The following is a 21,332-nucleotide window of genomic DNA, read 5'->3' on the forward strand; positions in this document are numbered from 1 at the left end:
TTTGTTTTGTTTTTGTGTATGTCATGTTTTATTTTATTTGTTTTGTTTTTCTATTTGTTTACTTTGTTCTGTTTTGTTTCAAGTTTTGCTATGCTTTGTTGTGTAGTTGCATATTGTGGTTCTTGTTTTGCCTTGTTCCAATGTGTCATTTATTTTGTTTATCTGTCTTTTTGTGTTTTATTTGGTGCTTCATTGATTTGTTTCATAGTTTGCTTTGCTTTGTTCTGTTTTGTTTTTATTGTTTTGTTTCATTTGTTCTTCTTGTTGTTGCTGTTGCTTTGCTAGCTTTTTGCTTGCCTTTGTTCTGTCATGTTTTCTTTTGTTTGTCCATTTCATGTTGTTTTGCACAGTTCTCATCTTCCCTTTGTTTTGCTTTGTTCTGTTTTGTTTCAATATTCTTCTTTGTTTCATTGTTTTTTTACTTCGTTTATTTTGGTTTACTAGGATTTGGTTCACATTTGTCTTGGCTTTCTTCTATGATATGTTTATTTTGTTGTTTGTCTATTTAATGTTTTATTTAGTTTGTTTCATTGTTTGTTTAGTTTATCTGTGGCTATGTTCTGTTTTTGTTTGTTTGTTTTTTGTCTCTTTTTTACCTTTTTTTATTGTTGTTGTTATATTGGGCTTTGTTCTGCTTAGTTTTATGTCTGTCTTTGCTTTGTGTTTCATATTGTGTTTTTGTTTTGCCTCATTTCAACACATGTTATTTATTTTCTTTATCTTTGTCTTTTTGTGTTTTGTTTTGTGCTTCATTGTTTTGTTTCATTGTTTTTTCATTGTTTTTTTTTTTTGTTGTTGCTTTGCTTTACTAGGTTTTGTCTTGGCTTTGTTCTATGTCATGTTTTATATGGAATTATTTATTCCATTGTTGCTTGTCCATTTCATGTTTTGTTTTGCACATTCTGTTTTTCCTGCTTTGTTTTGTGATTTATTTTTTAATATTTATGCTCTGTTTTGTTTATCTTCGGCTTTAACTTATGAGGTATTTTGTGTCATGCTTTCTTTGCTTGGCTTTGTTCTGTTTTATTTTATTTACTCACATTTTATTGTTTATTTGTTTTGCATTTTCTTGGACATCTTGGACATTACTCTGCATGACTTCTGTTCTGTTTTGTTCTGTTTCTGTTAAGTTTTTGGCTTTTATTGCATGCCATATTTTTTAATATAATCTTCCCATTTTCATCTGCAACAAATAACTTCAGAAATGTACATTTTATCCCATAAAAACATGAAAATTCGACTGCAGTACAACTAGTTTACTTTTTGCACCCAATCATTTTCTCCCCTATATTTGCATAGATGCAATTGGCAGTAAGTCGTATAAGACATTCATGCCAATGAAGTACTTTGAGAAATTGATATTTCCTCATGCCCTCAGCCTTTCTGAGCTTAGAAAAGGAAGGGAGGTCAGTCCTCGTCTTAGTAGCACACGCTCTCTGAAACACAGACAAAAGAACAGAGGCACTCCAGCAGCCGAGAGGATGATTGTCATGTCACCCTCTCCCTCCTCCATCTTGATCTTTCTTTCTTTGTATCTCTCATGGAAACACACACACAGTTGTTGAAGATGAAGATGAGTCACAGGTGTTAACAGAGGAGGAGTGGCACATGAGGTCAGCGCTCATTACCCAGCACTTACACACACCGCTGCTCACACACACTCGCACCACTTTTCATGTTTTATGGTTATTTAATAGACAGAGACGATGATTTATGTACTGTACAGACTGTATCTTTCCTCCTCCTCCCCCTAAACCCTCACAGAGAACATTCTGCATTTTTACATTTTTATTCTGCATGATTTATGAGCGGTTTTCCCTCATGGGGTCAAGTCAAAAGTCCAAAAATACTGGTGTTACTAGACAACATGGTGAATACCAGGACCATTCACACACATACATACTTGTATATGTGGTTTACAAGGACTCCCCATAGGTGTAATGTAATTTGTACTGTAAAAACAGCTTATTATATTACCCTCACAGGAAACCGGTCAAATTTAAATGCCAAAAGACTCTGTTAGGCATGATTTTTAAGCATTTTGCATTGAACTATAAATCATGTCCCTGCAAACCAGCTTAACAGTGTAATACCTAGGTCATACCCATGTCATTATACATTTTTATGTCCTTGTACGCCACATAATCCAGAACACACACAAACACTCGTTCAGCTGTCTTTATGGGGACTATCCATAGATGTGAGGATTTTTATACTGTACAGACTGTATGTTCTATCCTGATCCTCCAGTTCTACCCCTAAATCTAAACCTCACAGGAAACAATCTGCATTTTTATATTTTCAAAATACTTCACTCTGAGATTTATGAACTGTTTTCCTCATAGGAACCAAAAAATGTCCCCACAAGGTCAAAATTGACTGGTATTGCCATGCTCGATGGGACATTTGGTTGCTATACTGTATGTAGTTGTAAATTAAGATATAGGACAAAGATGAGAAATTTCCATCAAATAACATTTATAAAAGTTTTTTTTTTATCCAACCCCAAATCAGAAATAGTAAAAACCGTAAAAAAAAATATAAGGTTAAGCAGTGATTTCCAAATTTACTTTGACTTGTATTTCATTGCAGACAATATGAACACAAAATAGTTCATGTCTTGTCTGGTCAACTTCATTTCACTGGTAAATATACATCATTTCCTGTCACTCAGACCTGCAAGACATTCCAAAAAAGTTGGGACAGGAGCAACTTAGGGCTATTAATCAGATAAATGGGTTAAATAATGATGTGATTTGAAACAGGTGATGTCAACAGGTGATTGTAAATTATGATTTGGTACAAATGTCACATCCAATAAAGGTCTAGTCCTTTAGGAGCAAAGATGGGCAGGGAATCACCGGTTTGCCAACAGATACATGAGAACATTATTAAAATGTTTGTAAAAAAAAAAATTCCTCAGAAAGATACGAAGACTTTTGGATAAATCACATTCTGCAGTGCATAACATAATTAAAAGGTTAAAACTGCACTGTGCCAAAAGGAAGCCCTATGTTAACAGTGTCCAGAAACGCCTTTGACTTCTCTGGGCTCAGAGGCATCTGGGATGGACCATCACACAGTGGAAACGTTTACTGTGGTCAGATGAATCAGTATTTCAGGTATTTTTTGGGGGAAATGTATGTTGTGTGCACCAGACCGAAGAGGAAAAGAATCATCCAGGCTGTTACCAGCAACAAGTGCAAAAGTCAGGTCATGGTATGGGGTTGTGTCAGTGCCTTTGGCAAAGGTAACTTGCACTTCTGTGATGGCATCATTAATGCCAGTAGAGGTGTTGGAGCACAATATGCTATTTTTTTTTTCTCAGGGACACCCATGCATAATATGACAAGACAATGCACATCCACATTCTGCACACATACAAAGCACTGGCTGCGGAGAATGAGGATACAGGTACTTGACTGGCCTGCCTGCAGTCCTGACTTGTCTCCAACAGAGAATGTGTGGGGCGTTTTAAAGCAGAACATGTGATAACGAAGACCCCGCAATGGTGTCTTCAGTCCCTAAACTTCTTTTAAGTGTTGTGAAAAGGAATGGCAACGTTGCAAAGTAGTAAATGCTGTACTGTTTCAACTTTTTTTGAAATGTGTTTTAAAGATCCAAAACTGAAATATGTGTTTATTTAAAAGATAGAGGAACTCATTAATTAATGTTTGTTGTATTGTCTGCAATGAAATGCAAGTCAAAGTAAATTTAGAAATAACTTTCTTTTTTTTTGTTTGCATTTTCCATACTGTCCCAACTTTTTTTGATTTGGGGTTGTACATCGGAAACACATTAAATGTAAGGAAAGAGAAAATAAAATGAAAATAGTCATTTGTTCATTCATTCATTTACTTTTCGGCTTAGTCCCTTTATTAATCCGGGGTCGCCACAGCGGAATGAACCGCCAACTTATCCAGCACATGTTTTTATGCAGTGGATGCCCTTCCAGCCGCAACCCATCTCTGGGAAACATCCATGCACACTCACTCACACTCATACACTACAGACAATTTAGCCTTCCCAATTCACCTGTAACGCATGTCTTTGGACTTGTGGGGGAAACCGGAGCACCCAGAGGAAACCCACACGAATGCAGGGAGAACACGCAAACTCCACACAGAAACGCCAACTGACCCAGTCAAGGCTCGAACCAGTGATCTTCTTGCTGTGAGGCAGCAGCACTATCTACAAGCGCCACTGCGTCGCCCCGTCATCTGTTCAGAAAACAATAATTCAAAATGATTCATTGTTATATGTAAGGAAGAAATATTAAGAGTTGTTTAGCCTTTCTGAGATAATTGTAATGAGCTACACCCCACGCCAATGTTATAAAAGTCTAAAATATAATATAAAAGTATAAAATATACTATAATAATTACAGTGAATTTTATATATGTGTACAATTTTATATAAGCAGATTTAATAAATAATAAGTAAATTCAAAGACATTTTAATGTATTGAACATTTTCTACAATATTATCCATCTTAATTGCTTTAAAAATTGTTATAAACAATATATTTATATTATTATTCTCCTAATTATTCTAAATATTATTTTATTATATTATGAAAATCAATCCACTAATCAACTCAAATACTAATCCACTGGACTTTAGTTTGGTTTGTTTGTTGGTCATAATTATTGTTTGTTTATTTTTGGTCTTACTTTTCTTGTCCGTTATTATTATTTATTTATTAATTTTTTTACATTTATCAAAGTTTTTTTTTTGTGTGTTTTTTTTTTACTTTATTAACAAGAACTCGCATATGCAGTTTCATTATACAGCAAAATCCCTTCACATTCCTTAGCAAGAATGATTAAATAAGAAAAGAAGAAATTAAATAATAGAAAGAAAGATAAAGAGGAGAGGGTACATTATTATCAAATGACATACAAATTTATTACACATATTTTTTCAATTTTATTTACTAACAAAGTTATTAAATGCACTTTTATTACAGAAAATACATGTATACAAACATTTTTATGCAGAAATGTTAAAAGAGGAGCATATATTAACCGTTTTAATCACTTTTATATACCTTTTATTCTCTTTTTCTAGCACCAGGAAAAGAGGTTTGCTTTTTGCAGACTTGGATTTGTGTATGTGAAATTGAATGGGGTGAATGTTTAGTGTCCTCTACTGTCTACATTAAGTACTGCACATTAATAAAAAACTGCTTCATCAACTTCTCTAAATTCAAATTTCTCCTTTTTTCTTTAGAACTTAAGCCAAATGGCATAATTGTTACTTCAGACCTCCAGAAATCATAATTACATAACACATCAAATATCAAAGGTCATGTTAAATTTGCGTCCCAATCACTTAGCATTTGTTTACATTATGTGACAGATCGAATTCTTTTTTATTGTCAGCATTTTATTATAGTTACACTCACACACTGGCCTTCTCAAGCGCAATAACTCAAACCTGTTATAGGGAGAAAAGCACTTAAATTGCCTGCAAAACGTTATAGATTAATGCCGTCCAATCTGTCAAGGTGAAGGGAACATTTCTCTTAGAAAAGCGTGAGTCACGTACGCCTTCCTGAGATTTAAGCAAGAGCTGAATAGCATTGATTACGTCGCCGTCCAGATGCTATGAACCCACCTGAACCTGGTCAATGTCCATTTCTACTTAGCAACTGAATCACCAAACGCACCATCTGTTCCCTCCACTCATACTGCAAAGTATGAGGAACGAAGTCTCTGAAATTTACAAATTTTGAATATTTTTGTTTTAAAAAAATATATTTTTTTGCTTAAAATATGGACAAAGCACTTAATTTTATTAATAAACAACTGTGAAGAGTGTATAGTTTAAATAAAACACTAAAACCCCTGTTAAATACAGTTGAAGTCAGAATTATTAGCCCTCATGTCACTTTATATTTTTATTTTTCAAATATTTCACAAACGATGCTTAACAGAGCAAGAATTTTTTCCACAGTATTTCCTATAATATTTTTTCTTCTTGAGAAAGTCTTATTTGTTTTATTTCGGCTAGAATGAAAGCAGTTTTTAATTATTTTAAAACCATTTAAGGTCAATATTATTAGCCCCCTTACGCAATTTTTTTTGATTGTCAACAGAACCAACCATCATTATTCAATGACTTGTCTAATTACTACAACTTGCCTAATTTACCTAGTTAAGCCTTTAAATGTCACTTTAAGCTGTATAAAAGTGCCTTCAAATATTATTTACTGTCATCATGGCAAAGGTAAAATAAATCAGTTATTAGAAATGAGGTATTAAAACTATTATGTTTAGAAATGTGTTGAAAAAATATGCTCTCTGTTAAACAGAAATTGGGGAATTAATATACAGGGCGGCTAATAATTCTGACTTCAATTGTATATGTGTGCACAATTATTGGCATATTTTAATATATTTCCCATTGATATTTTAGATTGCTGTAGACCTGTGAACAGGAAAATGCTCACACATGACCTGATATCATTATTGAGGAAAAACAAAGACCAAACTCAGTTGTTCATCATATACAATTTGCCATATTAAATTCCATTAATATTAAATATCAAATCCTCATTGCTAACATTCAGCAATCAAATACCAGTCATTACTGTTTCATTATCAAACATAAAATAACAACAACGACAATGATAATATATATTATAAAGAATTTAATCACAGGCCTCCCATATTTTCAATACATGCACACACACACACACACACACACACACACACACACACACACACACACGCACACAACTCATTTCAGAATTGCAGGTACATTTGAAGTATTTTTTTAAATGATCCTTGAACTGGAATAATATGCAACAAATGTATACCTGAGACCAATAATAAATGTAGGCAAATGTGACTTTGTTACTAAATGTTGTATAGTATTTTAAACTACTAACAAAGTGGACATTTTCCACCATTTTGTGCTTTAGCTTAAGAGCTAACCTCAAACAAGATATCACATGGCATGTCTTAAACTGAATTTCTCATATTGTTTATTGTTAAAACAGCCCCCCTGTTTATTTTTTCCCCATTTTCTGTTTAACTGAGAGAAGATTTAACACATTTCTAAACTTAATAGTTTTAATAACTGATTTTTAATAACTGATTGATTTTATCTTTGCCATGAAGACAGTAAATAATATTAGACTAGATATTTTTCAAGACACTTCTGTACAGCTTAAAGTGACATTTAAAGGCTTAACTAGGTTAATTAGGTTAACTAGGCAGGTTAGGGTAATTAGGAAAGTTGTTGTATAATGATGGTTTGTTCTGTAGACTATCAAAAAATAAATAATAAATTGCTTAAAGGGGCTAATAATTTTGACCTTAAAATGTTTATGAAAAAATTTAAAACTGCTTTTATTCTAGGTGAAATAAACAAATAACACTTTCTCCAGAAGAAAAATAATAATAAAAAAAAAAAATAGAAAAAATATTATCAGACATACTGTGAACATTTCCCTGCTCCAAATGGGAAATATTTAAAAAAGTGAAATAACAAAAACAAAGGTGGGCTAATAATTCTGACTTCAGCTGTATATATTATTAGCCCCTCTTTGATTTTTTTTCTTCTCATTTAAATATTTCCCAAATGCTGTTTAACAGAGCAAGGAAATTTTCACAGTATGTCTGATAATATTTTTTTATTCTGGAGAAAGTCTTATTTGTTTTATTTCGGCTAGAATAAAAGCAGTTTTAAATTTTTTTAAAACCATTTTAAGGTCAAAATTATTATTATGATTATTCATCACGGCAAAGATAAAATAAATCTATTATTAGAAATGAGTTATTAAAACTACTATGTTTAGAAACATGTTGAAAAAACTTCTCTTCATTAAACAGAAATTGGGGGAAAAATAAACAGGGGGGGGGGGGCTAATAATTCTGACTTCAACTATAAATATATCTAGAAAGTAAAATATGACTTCAATAATTCTTTACAAGGCAGCAAAAACATATTGTTTTGCTATCTGCCTCGCAGCAAAATAATGAACACAAACATACATTTGCATACTAACAAATAATTTACATCTAATTTACATCTAAATTTCTCCTTGGCAAAATGAAACGTTCTCTCTTTCTCTCTCTCTCTCTCTCTCTCTCTCTCTCTCTCTCTACAAAGGTCGTTAGCTAATCTGTTTGTCAGAGTTTTAAACATGGCCATTATTGATGTTGTATGGCCTGTCAGTGCACTGAAGGACAGATTAAACACAGTCTGCATTCCCACAGCTTATGTCAACAATCCTTCAAACTGGCTCTTCTCCACACGCTGAGTCGCCTCAGTAGTGAAGACTTTCAGGAGTTTGTCTGAGCGGATGTGAACGCGATTAAATGCAGAGCTCAGAGTCTGTCACTGACTGCGGTGGTTTGTTATCAGTTACAGACAGATCGTGAGTTCACTGGAGTTTCTGTGTGCAGTTAAATTAGATTCAATGAATTTACTCACATTTCTCACGTTCATCATTGGAAATTTAGAGTTGAAGTCAGAATTATTAGCCCTCCTGAATATTTTTCTCCCCAATTTCTGTTTAACGGAGAGAAAATATTTTATATGATATTTACATTTCTAAACATAATAGTTTTAATAACTCATTTCTAATAACTGATTTATTTTATCTTTGCCATGATGACAGTACATAATATTTGAAGACACTTTTATATTGTGTATAAATGCTGTGAAAAATTCCTCACTCTGTTAAATATCATTTGAGAATTATCTGAAAAAGAAAATTCACAGGAGAGTGAATAATTGTGACCAACCATACATCTTCAATCGTATAACTTTTTTTATAAGTTGTTTTGAAAGCTACCTCTCGCCTGACCTGTCTTCCCCTGAAATGTGTGATGTTTGTGTATGGTTGCGGGTGGGGGATGGGGGGGTCGCTACATGTAAATGTACAAATATAGGCTTTTCATCATCATCATCAAAATCAGATTTGTGGGGTTTTTTTGTTTGTTTGTTTTTTTGCAGTTTCTAGTTTATACTTTTTCAGTCCTGACATTATTTCTTGCAGTTATGAGTTTATAATCTTACAATTCTGACAATTTTTTATCTCTGAATTTATGACTGGTTATCATGCAATCCAAATTTTTCCTCCAAAATTGCATTTTTCCTGCATTTTTAAATAGAATCTTTAATGTCATTGTGCAAGTACAAAATGGCAATGTAATGAACATAATTTGCTCATTTTTAGACATTCTCACAATTTTAACTGAATTTCTTTCCCAATTCTGAGTTTTTACTTGCAGTTTTACATTCAAAAAAATATTTTTGCTGCTTATTCAAGCTACTTAAAATTAACTGCACCAACTCAGTTATGTTTTTTGGGGGGAGAAAAAATGGAAAATCAAAGTGTTCATCCAACTTAAAATTGTAAAAACCATTGAATTAACTTAATGGATTTATTTTGGGATGATATGAAGGGATTGTGTGGAACCCAGCATTTTTTACAGTCCAGGCAAGTCATAGGCATAATGAGTTTTTAGGCACTTCATTAAACAAACAATTCTAAGCATTTTTTCTATAACTGCAATTTGTCACCTGCAAAAATGGCAGGGTTCCACACAATTCCTTTATGTTTTCCAAATAAAAATTGATAAAGTTAATAAATTTAAGTGGATTGAATATAAAACAATTAAGTTTTCCCTCCAAAAATCTTTATAGTGTTGTTTTAGCTCATTTCAAATAAGTAGTTTGAACAAGCAGCAAAAGTTTTTTTTTTCACAATTATCCTCAAATTTGCTATTTTATTTCTTCAGTTCTGATGTTATTTCTTGCAGTTATGAGTTTATAATCTTACAATCTTATGGTTTTTTTTTTTTCAGAAATTTGACACTTAATTATCACGACTAATTAACAATCCCTACTCACCAAATCTTGCAATTTCTGTCCTGTATTTATGAGTTTATAGACTATAGTTATAATGTAATTTCTTGCGGAAATAAGTTTATAATCTTACCATTCTTACCATCCATGTTTTTTGTCAGAATAGTAAGATTTGACATCAATTCTGACCTGTTTCTTTCACAATTCTTACAGCTAGATATTGCAGTTCCCACCTATATTTTTTCTCTGAATACATTTTTTTTTTCTTTCAGGTTTACATTTCTGATATAATTTCTTGAAGTTTCTGTAGCCCTTCTGTAAACTTTTTTTGTCAGAATTTTCTTTAAGTTCATAGTTTGTCTAATAGTTTTAAGTTTATGTCTCAAAAATCTGACAATGTTATTTTTTCTTTATTGAATAATAATGTTATTTCCTGCTGTCTCTAAATTCCTGGTTTATGTTCTGGGTATTTTTTTTAATTCAATTTACATTTTGAGTTCTTTTCATGCAGTTTTGACTGAATTTGGAGTTTGCATCCAAACATATTTTCTGTTCTCAGAATTCTGTTCTAAAATTCTCAGCATTCCAAATGTATGTTTTGCAAATGCACATTAAAAGCAGTTAATTCTTACATAGTTTCTCGAATCTGTTCATAGTTTTGAGTTTTTTCCTCCTCATGTTTCACATTATAAGCACTAAAAGGTATTGGTGAGAACATTTTTCAAAAACACTTTTTAATTTTGTAGTTTAGTTGGTTAACTATACATTCCCACAATTTCAATGTAAAAAGTCACATTGAAACTGACTGTGTTTATTCACGGTGTAAGCATCATTTAAACACATCAACCTGACTATCTACAAAGTCCCTTTAAGGCAAGTCATTTGACTCAGCAGCCATCTTTGATGGCAGTATGCTCGGGCATTCCGTCTGAATGGGGAAACATCAAATTCTCAAATTGTTTGCCAAACTTATATTTACATTACATATTTGGAATCACCGATAAAATTAAACAACAACTGTCTCATAAGTTTCGTTTCTAAACGTTAGAATTAAACAAAATCGGCATATTTTCAGGTTGTCCAAGCTAATGCGCATACACACTCAATAGGAACAAGATCACGACACCAACCTCATTTATTGCAGTGTTACACATTATCATCCTCTGAACTATGCTTCATCAGATCGTGCTGCTCTTCTGAAGTAATTCACAACTTGGTCTTGATGGTGAATCTCCTCCAGAAATGACAGCGACTCCTTGTTTACAAGTTTGTGGGACGTTCGAGTAGTTGCTGTTGTGTGATGTGTGTTTGACAGGACGGCTGGACCTCGCGTTTGTTTCATTCAGATTACAAAACTAAAAAAACTTTTGTTTTTAAGTGTAGTTGGTTCACTTAAAAGCAGAGATTTCAAGTGTTCAATTTCAAGTATTTGCTAAGATATGAGTATGTTTGTTGACCACAGAAACTGTGGTAAAAGCACACATCTGGGCTGAGCTTCCCCAACAGAGAATCGTCAATCTATAGCGATTGCTGATTGGCCATATTGACCGTCATTCACCATACTGACCATTACACTTTTCCCCATTCAAAACTATATGAGTCTTGTGTATTCTACAGTCTTTGCTACTAGTTAGAGTAATCATTGTGGTTTCTATAATTCAAAAACCCAGCTGACAGATATCTGAATGAATTAAAAAAATGATTTGGGATATTTTGTTTTAGACTCTTCACCAGTTTTAGAATGTTCACCATAATTAAACCCTCATTGACAACTGACCACATTTAAACCCCCTGGATATCAATTTGCAAAAATGCCCTTATGACTATAGTTTCCATTTATATAAACCAGTCATTAACAATGACATATCCATTGCATTATGTCACATTATGCCAGTGAAAGGATGCTATACATGTATAAACTGTCCACCCATTTATCATCCTCATATGAAAGCAGTATTGCATATGTCTCCTATTTCCGACACCTGAAAAGATGGAAATCACAAAGGCATTCCATCCTGGTAATTGGTGTGACTGACTGAAGTCTTCATTCCTCCTGGTGTCCAACGGCTACTTGTTGTGACACGGAAAATGTCTTGCGAATGTGTTGCATTTCCTTCCTTTTGAGCGTAATGGCTTCTGGCTAAAATTACACACTGTGAATTTTTATAGATAAAAAACACTGTAGTTTTCACACATGTAGACCTTATAGTAGATGTCATAGTAGGAACTATTGATTGATGTCTCTATATGTACCTTTTTTGCACGACTGTTATGTTTTAAATTATGGCTTCTAGTTCTAGTTTGGGAAACTTCCATTCAAAATATCTGAAACAAATCACTTTAAATAAAAAGTTTGCACTATATTTATCCCATAGCAGGCACACAACATCATAAGACATTAATATTAGGTTAGATTTAGGTCGTGATGTTAGGGGCCAAAATGTCTAGCCAGCGTCTGAAGACAACGTTATCTTGATGTCCAATAATGACGTCAAATGACATTGATATTTGGTTGATTTTTGGTTCTGTTGGAAAATGACCAAAATCCAACATCTTATTGATGTCAAATACTGACGTTTGTTCGTCAGGTATGGCAACCAAAATCCAATGTCTAATAGACGTCATAGTGGTAATATCCACACAACGTCAAGCTGTAACATCATTAGAGGTTGATATTTGGTTGATTTTAGGTAGGGTTCTGATGTCAACCCGATTTTCATTTCCCAACAAAATGCAATGTCCTCATGACGTTGAGGTACAACTTTAATCTGAGGTCCTGTTGATGTCCTGTGCCTGCTGGGATAGTGAAAACCTACACTGTAAAAAATCTGTTAATTAACAGTTTCTGTATTCTGCACTGTACAAAGAGTTTTCTGCAAATTTTCAGTTGTGAATTGCATTATGAGACATTGATCTCCGCTCTGTTGATTTTGATGTAGAAAATTCTACTCTGTAGTTTACCGAAGTGACTTTTATTGACATTTTAGTAAGTTTAAATAATATATTTTCTAAGACATGATATATAGAGCAGAGATGCCCAAATTAGGTCCCGTGGGTGACCTTTGATTTAGTCTGCCATCCCATCTCATGAATGATGTGAAGGTTTCGGTGAATGCCTTTAACAGAGCTTATCATTTCTCATTTTAACATAACCTTTTGTTTGTTAGTTTAATTGTTGAGATACAAAAAAGCCAAAATGAAATGTTTCAATTAAACTTTGTGCAGAATTTAAAAAAATAAGGATCCTCAACCAGCAACTCAAGTGTATTTAATGTATTCAGCATTGGACACCATTGTGTTATAAATGAGATTGTTTGTTTTTATTGTTTATCATTATAAAATGTACAATATATAATTATGAATGCATTTTTTTTTCAATTTATTGTTAGTTTATCAGTTTATTTTATTAATAAATTATGGAATTATCATGGCTTTATTATCACTTTATTATTATCATCACAATTATCACTTTAATGTAATAGTTTAGTTTTTGCCCTTCATCAGAAAAAGTTTGGGCACCCCTGATATAGAGAAATAAGTGTTTAAAAAATAGAAATACTGACAGTTTATTGCCAGGTTTTTATATCGTAATTTACAACACCAATACACAATGTATCTGTCACATCGCCGGCTCGTTCCTTCTGCTCCATTTACCATTCTCTCTCACCATCACGTTCACTTAGCACCAATCATCGCTCCCCATCTCCTGTCACCTCTCATCACGCCCGAGCACATTCACCTGAGTACTGGCTAACAGCTCACACCTGCACCAGCAATCACTGGATCCTCATATAACACAGCGATTCCAGTCAGTCATTGGCTAAAAACGATGTCAGATGGTTCACCTTACCTTCTCCCTGGCTTGCCTTCTACCGTGGATGTTTCTCCTTTCCTATGGATGTTCTCTTGAGGACGTTTCTTATAAACCTGTGGATGCACAAGCTATCATTATGGGAAGTGACTTTATGCTCTATGCTCGAAGGAAGATTCTTGTTTACATTGTGAACAACATTCCATCTGCTCGTTTGCAAAGACTGTCACTTGTCTGCTTCTCCTGTTTAATCCACTGTGTGTTTGAATAAACTGAGAGCTAACCTTCCTTGTCCTCATTGTGTGACCGTATTGCTTTAATAATATTAAAAGTCAATATGTTTTTCAAAGTTTGCAACATCAAAAGTTGTTGGAGGAAAGGTCGACCCAATTATGAAATTCTAAAACATAAATAAAGTTCTAATTTATGGAATTTTTTTTTTTTTACAGTGTAGTGAGTGCTATGTTTGACTTTGTGCTTTATTTGTATACATGTAAATAACTTTATACTTGTTGTTTTTGCAAGCATATCTTTTTATTATTTTCTCTCTGTATTCTCTATAGTGCAGTAATAATATACGACTACATTAACTAACAAATGTTTAATTTATATATATATTTTATGGATGATCTGTTGAGAATTGGACAATGACACATTGGTGTACCATGCAAAGCATCATGAGCTAGATAAAATATGTAATATTTAGTATAATTGACAATGGGCCATTGAAATATTATAAAATAATGCACACCTGTGGAGTATTACTTATATTTAAACAGAGCAAAGATGATAAATCTAGTTATACCACAAAAAGTCACTGTTTTTGTGATTGGTTTATTTTTATTTCATTTTTAAACATTTGTATGTTTTTAGTCCTTAAACAGCTCATGTAGGACTAATTTCTTACACAACTCACTGTTTACAAAATGGACTATATTCACAGCTAGTGTTTTTTTTCAGCCAATGATGAACTTCCGGTGAAAGGTTAATGTGACTATTTTTAATTTCATAAGGTTCCTTTTACAGCATCGATGTTGTAATGTTATTAAAATACAATCAGTTAAATAGACTTAAGCATCAATTTCGTTGTTAAGGCATAAAAAGAGACGAAAGACTGTTAAAACTCTAGCGCCGTCATTAGCAGCAGGCTAGCGCAGAAACTATTGAAAATACTGGGGTCAAATTAATTTCCATATTCTAAAGACATGGCATGAAAAAATAATTTAATGCAGTGCTTTTTGTTTGGTCTGATACCCACGTTATATCGTATATCAGCCAGGCAGTGAAGATCGCTGTTTTTTTTTTTTTTAATCAAATCTTAAACATAGCTGGCTGACTGAAATTAAAGTCTGTGTGCATACCCGATCGATTTTGAATACTAACTGAATACCTTCAGCGTGATATGGTCCACACCTGCCTGGAACTACTTCACTTGAAAATATTCACATACCTTAAAATGTTCATCAGCCGATCAGAATCAAGCATTCAGCAGAACTGTAATATAAGGTAACAAACCTAATCCTTAATATGAGCAGACGCTTGTCTCGACAAATGTGAATAAAGTGCAGTTTATTTATTGAACACGAGAGGGTGCCGTTGAGCTTTGTTTCTGCGACAGCATCGACAGGACATTATGGTTATGATTATATTCACAGACTTGACTGTAAAAAGTAGGGTGTGTTTGTTTCTCTGTTCAGCACTTGTCATGCCCATGCCTCATTGTTTCTCAGTATTGGGTTTGTATTGTCAGGTTTTGTGTTGCGTGAGGATGTTTGATGTTGAACCTCATCCTCAGGGCAGGGGTGAGTGATATTTTGACTCTGTGTATGTGTGTGCGTGTGTGCGTGTGTGTGTGTGTGTGTGTGTGCGTGTGTGTGTGTGTGTGTGTGTGTGTGTGTGTGTGTGTGTGTGTGTGTGTGTGTGTGAGAGAGAGAGTCAGGGATGTTGAACTTGGCAGTTGTGATGGTGTGGCCTTGGCTTGAAGATGCTCACAAGTTTGTTAACAGGTCAGCAATTCAGGAGACCAAAATCCACAAATAACCAGCAGAGACAGACTGGAGCGTTCACTCATACCACCTCTGAACAAACCGCTCCTGTTACTAGAGATCTACAGTTACTCCTTGAATAACACAACCCTGGATAACATTAGCCAGGTGTAAGGCTTGAATTTCAGCACTGGTGGATCTCTGAATGTGTAAATGGCAGCTTGGCTACTGCAGTGAACCCTGTAGCAAATTATGCTACAAATTATTCTTAGCAACCTACATAGCAACACCTTAACAATCTGAAACGCTTGGTAACAACAAAACAACACCCTAGCAACCTCAAACATAGCAAAGCTTTAAAAGCCCAAACAGGCTTTCAGGGAAAACATGGAGTGTGTGGCAAAGATTAACTCTTGGCATAGTTTAGTAACCACATAGCACCTCTGAAGACCTTAGTAACACCATAGCAATAACCCATAATATCATATAAACAGCATGTGTAACTGGCAGCTTGGCTACTCCAGTGAACACTGTAGCACGTTGCTTACGCTACAAATTATACTTAGCAACCTACATAGCAACACCTAAACAATCCGAAGCACTTGCAACAAAACAACACCCTAGCAACCTCAAACATAGCAAAGCTTAAAAAGCTCAAAACAGGTTTGTAACAGCTTAGCAACCTCTCAGGGAAAACATAGCAATGACGCAAAGATTAACACATGGCATAGCTTAGTAACCACAATGCAACTTTGAAGGCCTTAGTAACAGCATAGCAATGAACCATAATGCCGCATGAACAGTATGTTAAAATAAAACTACACAGAACAGCCTAACTAAATGTTAAAGCCCTAGAAACCACCCAGAACACCATAGCAGTGATAAAATAAACAATTAAAACAAATTTTTTTTTTACAAAGCAATGCTGTAGCAAACTCACTGAACAAAACAACATACAGCAAAACCTAAACAGCACTTGGCATTACTTAGATACCACATAGCAATACCCTAGCAACCACCTAAAAGACCATAGCAACATATAACCAAGCTTAAGAGCTGATCTGAAAAGCTTGGTAGCAACATGGTAATGTCATAGCAACCTCAAACATAACAATCCACAGCAAAGCTTAAAATACTCAACATTAGTAGCAACAGCCTAGCAACCTCTCAGGGAAAACATACATGCAGCAAAGACTAACACTTGGCATAGCTTAGTAACCACATAGCACCTCTGAAGGCCTTAGTAACGCCATAGCAATGAACCATAATATCATATAAACAGCATGTTAAAATAAAACCACACAGAACTGAATATTATAACTAAATATTAAAGCCCTGGAAACCACACAGAACACTACAGCAATGTTTAAAGCAACAATCAAAACGAGTTAATAACAGCATAGCGACCTCACTGATGAAACAACATACAGCAAAACCTAAACATCACTTGGCATTACTTAGTAACCACATAGCAATACCCTAGCAACCACCTAAAAACAACATAGCAACATGTAACAAAGCTTAAGAACTGATCTAAAAAGCTTGGTAACAACATGGCAATGTCATAGCAACCTTAACTATATACATAGCAAAGCTAAAAAAAAAACTCTCAAGGAAACAAAGAAACATGCAGCAAAGACTAACACTTGGTATAGCTTAGTAACCGCATCCATTTGTTAAGTGTGGAGTCACGCGAAGTGGCTTCTAGGTCCAATCGCTCTATTAAACCTTCACCTTGGAATTATAAGGTTCTATCTGTGTTCTTTTGAGATATTGAGCTTCAGAGATTTGCATTCCATATAGCAAACAATATGTGTGTAACAGTTCTCTTTCATACTTTAACATGACAGGAACCCTAATTGTACTCTAAATGTAAATTATAAAAACTTTCTTACATTTGGAAATTAAAATTGTTAAAAAAATTGTTAAAAAACAAACAAGGCAAATGCGGACAGAACCTAAAAACTCATTTTCCGCTTGGAATTGTAAGGTTCTATCTGGCAGATCGTTAATTACAGCATTACTTATCAAGAAATACAATTACAAAAAATATAAATCAGTGTTGTAACAATATGTTGATGCTTCAGAAAGTTCCATTTTTGCTTTCTAAAACCTTTATTTAATGTTTTAAAATGAATATTTTTTCTTTAATTTTAGCATACAAGGTTGTGCTAAATATTTTATCCAGTGCAGATATTAATTTTATGTAATTAAAATGGTAATATTTGTTGAATGTTATGCTTCATATTAACTACTGAATTATATTTATTGAATTATATGTCCCATGAATTAAATTAAGTGTTTACCCTTCACGGCTTAACATCAAATTTAAAGACTTAAAAAGAAAACAGACAATGACCGAATGAGTTTAATAAACACTGAAAAATGTTTCATGGACTATATATACACAAATAAAAACATTTCACATTTAATATATAAAATGTTTTAATAACTGCTTCTTTTTCAACAATGTAAAATTTTGCATTTCATCTCAATGTCAACAAACGCTTCTAAATCATCACACATTTTCACACATCATTCAGGTTTCTGCTCAATTTTGTGTGGTGCAGCATTGTTTAGTCAACCCTGATTTTGTGTTTCTTTCTGGTCTGTTCTGCTGTCAAAGGAGCAGTCCAGCGAAATGACAAAGAAAGCTGTTCCTGATTGGTCCCCGTGCGTGCATTTGAAATGATGATTGGCTCACAGAAAGAACCTTATAGAGTCAAGCTAGAGTTTGACTTTGTAGGTAAAACCTTTTTTGTTTTTTAAATAAAAAGTCTTAAAATGTAAACAACATAAAAAAAACATCATAATTTAAAAAGAATATGTGAATAACTTAATTTAAACAAAATTGTCAGATATAATCTTATAATTCTAATGTAAAAACTGTATGAGGAGGCTTATCAATAATAATAAACTTTAATAATAATAATAAACTATAATAATAATAATAATAATAACAATAGTAATAATAATAATAATAATAATAATAATAATAATAATAATAATAATAATAATATCCATGCCTAATATCCGATGGCCAGAAAGTGATACATTTTTTTTTATAAATTGCTAAAATATTGGTGTCTGTGATGCAGCAAGTCCTGAGACTGTTGTGTACACCATGATTTAATGAACTTTTTATGACTAAAAAGTGGGCATAAACAAATGTTTTCTCAATTCAAATGAGTAGTGGCTTGGACCAAGAAACAGCAACCTCCTAAAAAAACATAGCAACATACAGTACAACCAAATTTAAACAATGCTAGACTAAGCTAACAAATAGCACAACAAGTATAACCGGTTTCTAAACACACAGTGATCAACTGCATTTCATTATAAAGTTAAGGTTAATAACCACGCAGAAACACCCTAGCAACCTCCAAGGACACCAACCATATAGCATTTCTTAAAATGACTCAAAACAGGTCATAGATATTTACATTGGATGTCGCTTACGCTATTGTTGTCTATTGGATGGAATGAGTCAATAGAGCTGTTACTTTAGTACAGGGTAATGCTCCTTTGAAATGAATGTGGGACCAAGGTGCAGTGGAGGACTGGCCATTCAGAGCCAGAGATATAAACACATACTGTATATGGGTAATTCTTCAACTACAGGCACTTTTATATCCTTTGATAATATATCCAAAAATATATATTGTATTGTTTAAATTCCTCTTTCTTTGTCAAGCTAACAATAAAACCTACTTTAAAGGGCACCTATGGTAAAAAAAATCGACTTTTCATGCTGTTTGGACAGACATATGTGCATGTATGGTGTATAGACTGTCATATTGGGGTGATATAAGCACACCCAGTGCTTTTTTTTCAATTTAACAACATAAAAAACGGTGGACCAAGTGGAGCTGTTTTCAAACCGACCGCAACTTTACGTAGGAGAGCGGACCCCCCGCCCACCAATATTGATTGACAGGCGCGTCATCATGTCCTCAGTTTGTTGATTCACGTCCGCCATTTTCAGCATGAGTCGAAGCGATATCACTAAAGGAACACACTAGCTCTATTTTTAGATGCAAGGCTCATTGAGCTCAACACAAGAGCAATATTCTCCACATTATCGCTCTAATCGGAATTATTAGTTGTATCTTTAGGTAGGTTTGCAAACATGTGTCCTTCTCATTGAGTCTACCTATGAGACACTACCTATGAGACACATATGATTTGTACTCTCTGATTGGTCTGTGTCAGAGTCGTACATGTACAATCCTCTCTCTCCTTTTCCGTCTGCCTGTCAGACTGTTGCAAACGCAGAGCGGGTGAGCTCATGGCCCCGCCCCCTTGTTTCGGTGACGGGAAGCCATAACTAATTTACATGTGAAGCAACACACCCATAAATCAGCGAGCTGTGGACACGCCCCCAACATGACACTTTTTACCACATTATAATAAAAAAATCTGAATTGTGTTTTAAACTGAACCTAAACTAGCACACTCAGAAGAACCATAATATTAATATTAAATCATAAAAAAAGAGGTAAACTATGTGCCCTTTAAAAAAATAACTACCTTTCTATTCTATTTTTTATATTATTCAACTTCCTTTTAGGTGTCACAATTCACCTTGTCGCACACGAGTTTTAAACTTCAAAACTAAAAAATTACATTTAAAATATTATTTATCTGGTATCTATTAATGTATCTTAATTAAGCACTAGTGAAATAATTTAAATATTTTTATAGTTATTAATGTGAGACTATTATCAATATAATTTTTTATACAAAATATAGCTGTCGCACAGTATCAGTGTCAATTCCATCACAACACTTTAATGTTGCTTTAAAAGGTTTGTGTGAAAGATTATTTAGGTGGTTTTTATGAAAATGAATAGTGCCAACTGAGAACATGTTCAAGATGGAGGGAATTTAAATTATCAACAACACTTGAAGAAAAAAATCAAGGTACTGTAAATATAGCTTGATAAGGAAATACAATTATTCTACGTTATTTCCAAACATGTTGTACCTTTAAAGATGTTATAAAAAACCAAACAAAATTAAGGTAAATAAGAGTGTTTTGTATACATGAAAGGCTAATATCAATTCAAAGCTAATCGGTGAAGCTATTTTTAATTTTTTCACAATTTCCACCACTGTCATTTCCATCACCACACACATTTTTAAAAAAATATTTAAAAAGTTCTCATCACACATTAAAAGTGTTTTCACAATGTATAAGTTCATGCTCTATTTCATTTATTTTCTTTTCGGCTTAGTCCCTTTATTAATCTGGGGTCACCACAGCGGAATGAACCACCAACTTATCCAGCATATGTTTTACGCAGTGGATGCCCTTCCAGCCGCAACCCATACACACTCATACAAATACTATGGACAATTTAGCTCACCGAATACACCTGTACCGCATGTCTTGTGGGGGAAACCAGAGCACCCAGAGGAAACCCACGCAATTGCAGGGAGAACATGCAAACTCCACACAGAAACGCCAACTGACCAAGCCGAGGCTCGAATCAGCGACCTTCTTGCTGTGAGACGACAGCACTACCTACTGCGCCACTGCGTCGCCCATGCTCTTTTTAATATACAAATTCAGTTTATTTATTTTTTAATAAGCTCTTAATCAAATTAATATAAAATTTTTGAGTGTGACAGATGTAAAATTCAGCATACAACTAATTAATTTTTAATTGAAAAATTTATAATTATATATATTGTGGAAAGATTGGTTA

Source organism: Danio aesculapii, chromosome 22 (genome assembly GCF_903798145.1).
Source record: "Danio aesculapii chromosome 22, fDanAes4.1, whole genome shotgun sequence".
In the NCBI taxonomy this organism is placed as follows: domain Eukaryota; kingdom Metazoa; phylum Chordata; class Actinopteri; order Cypriniformes; family Danionidae; genus Danio; species Danio aesculapii.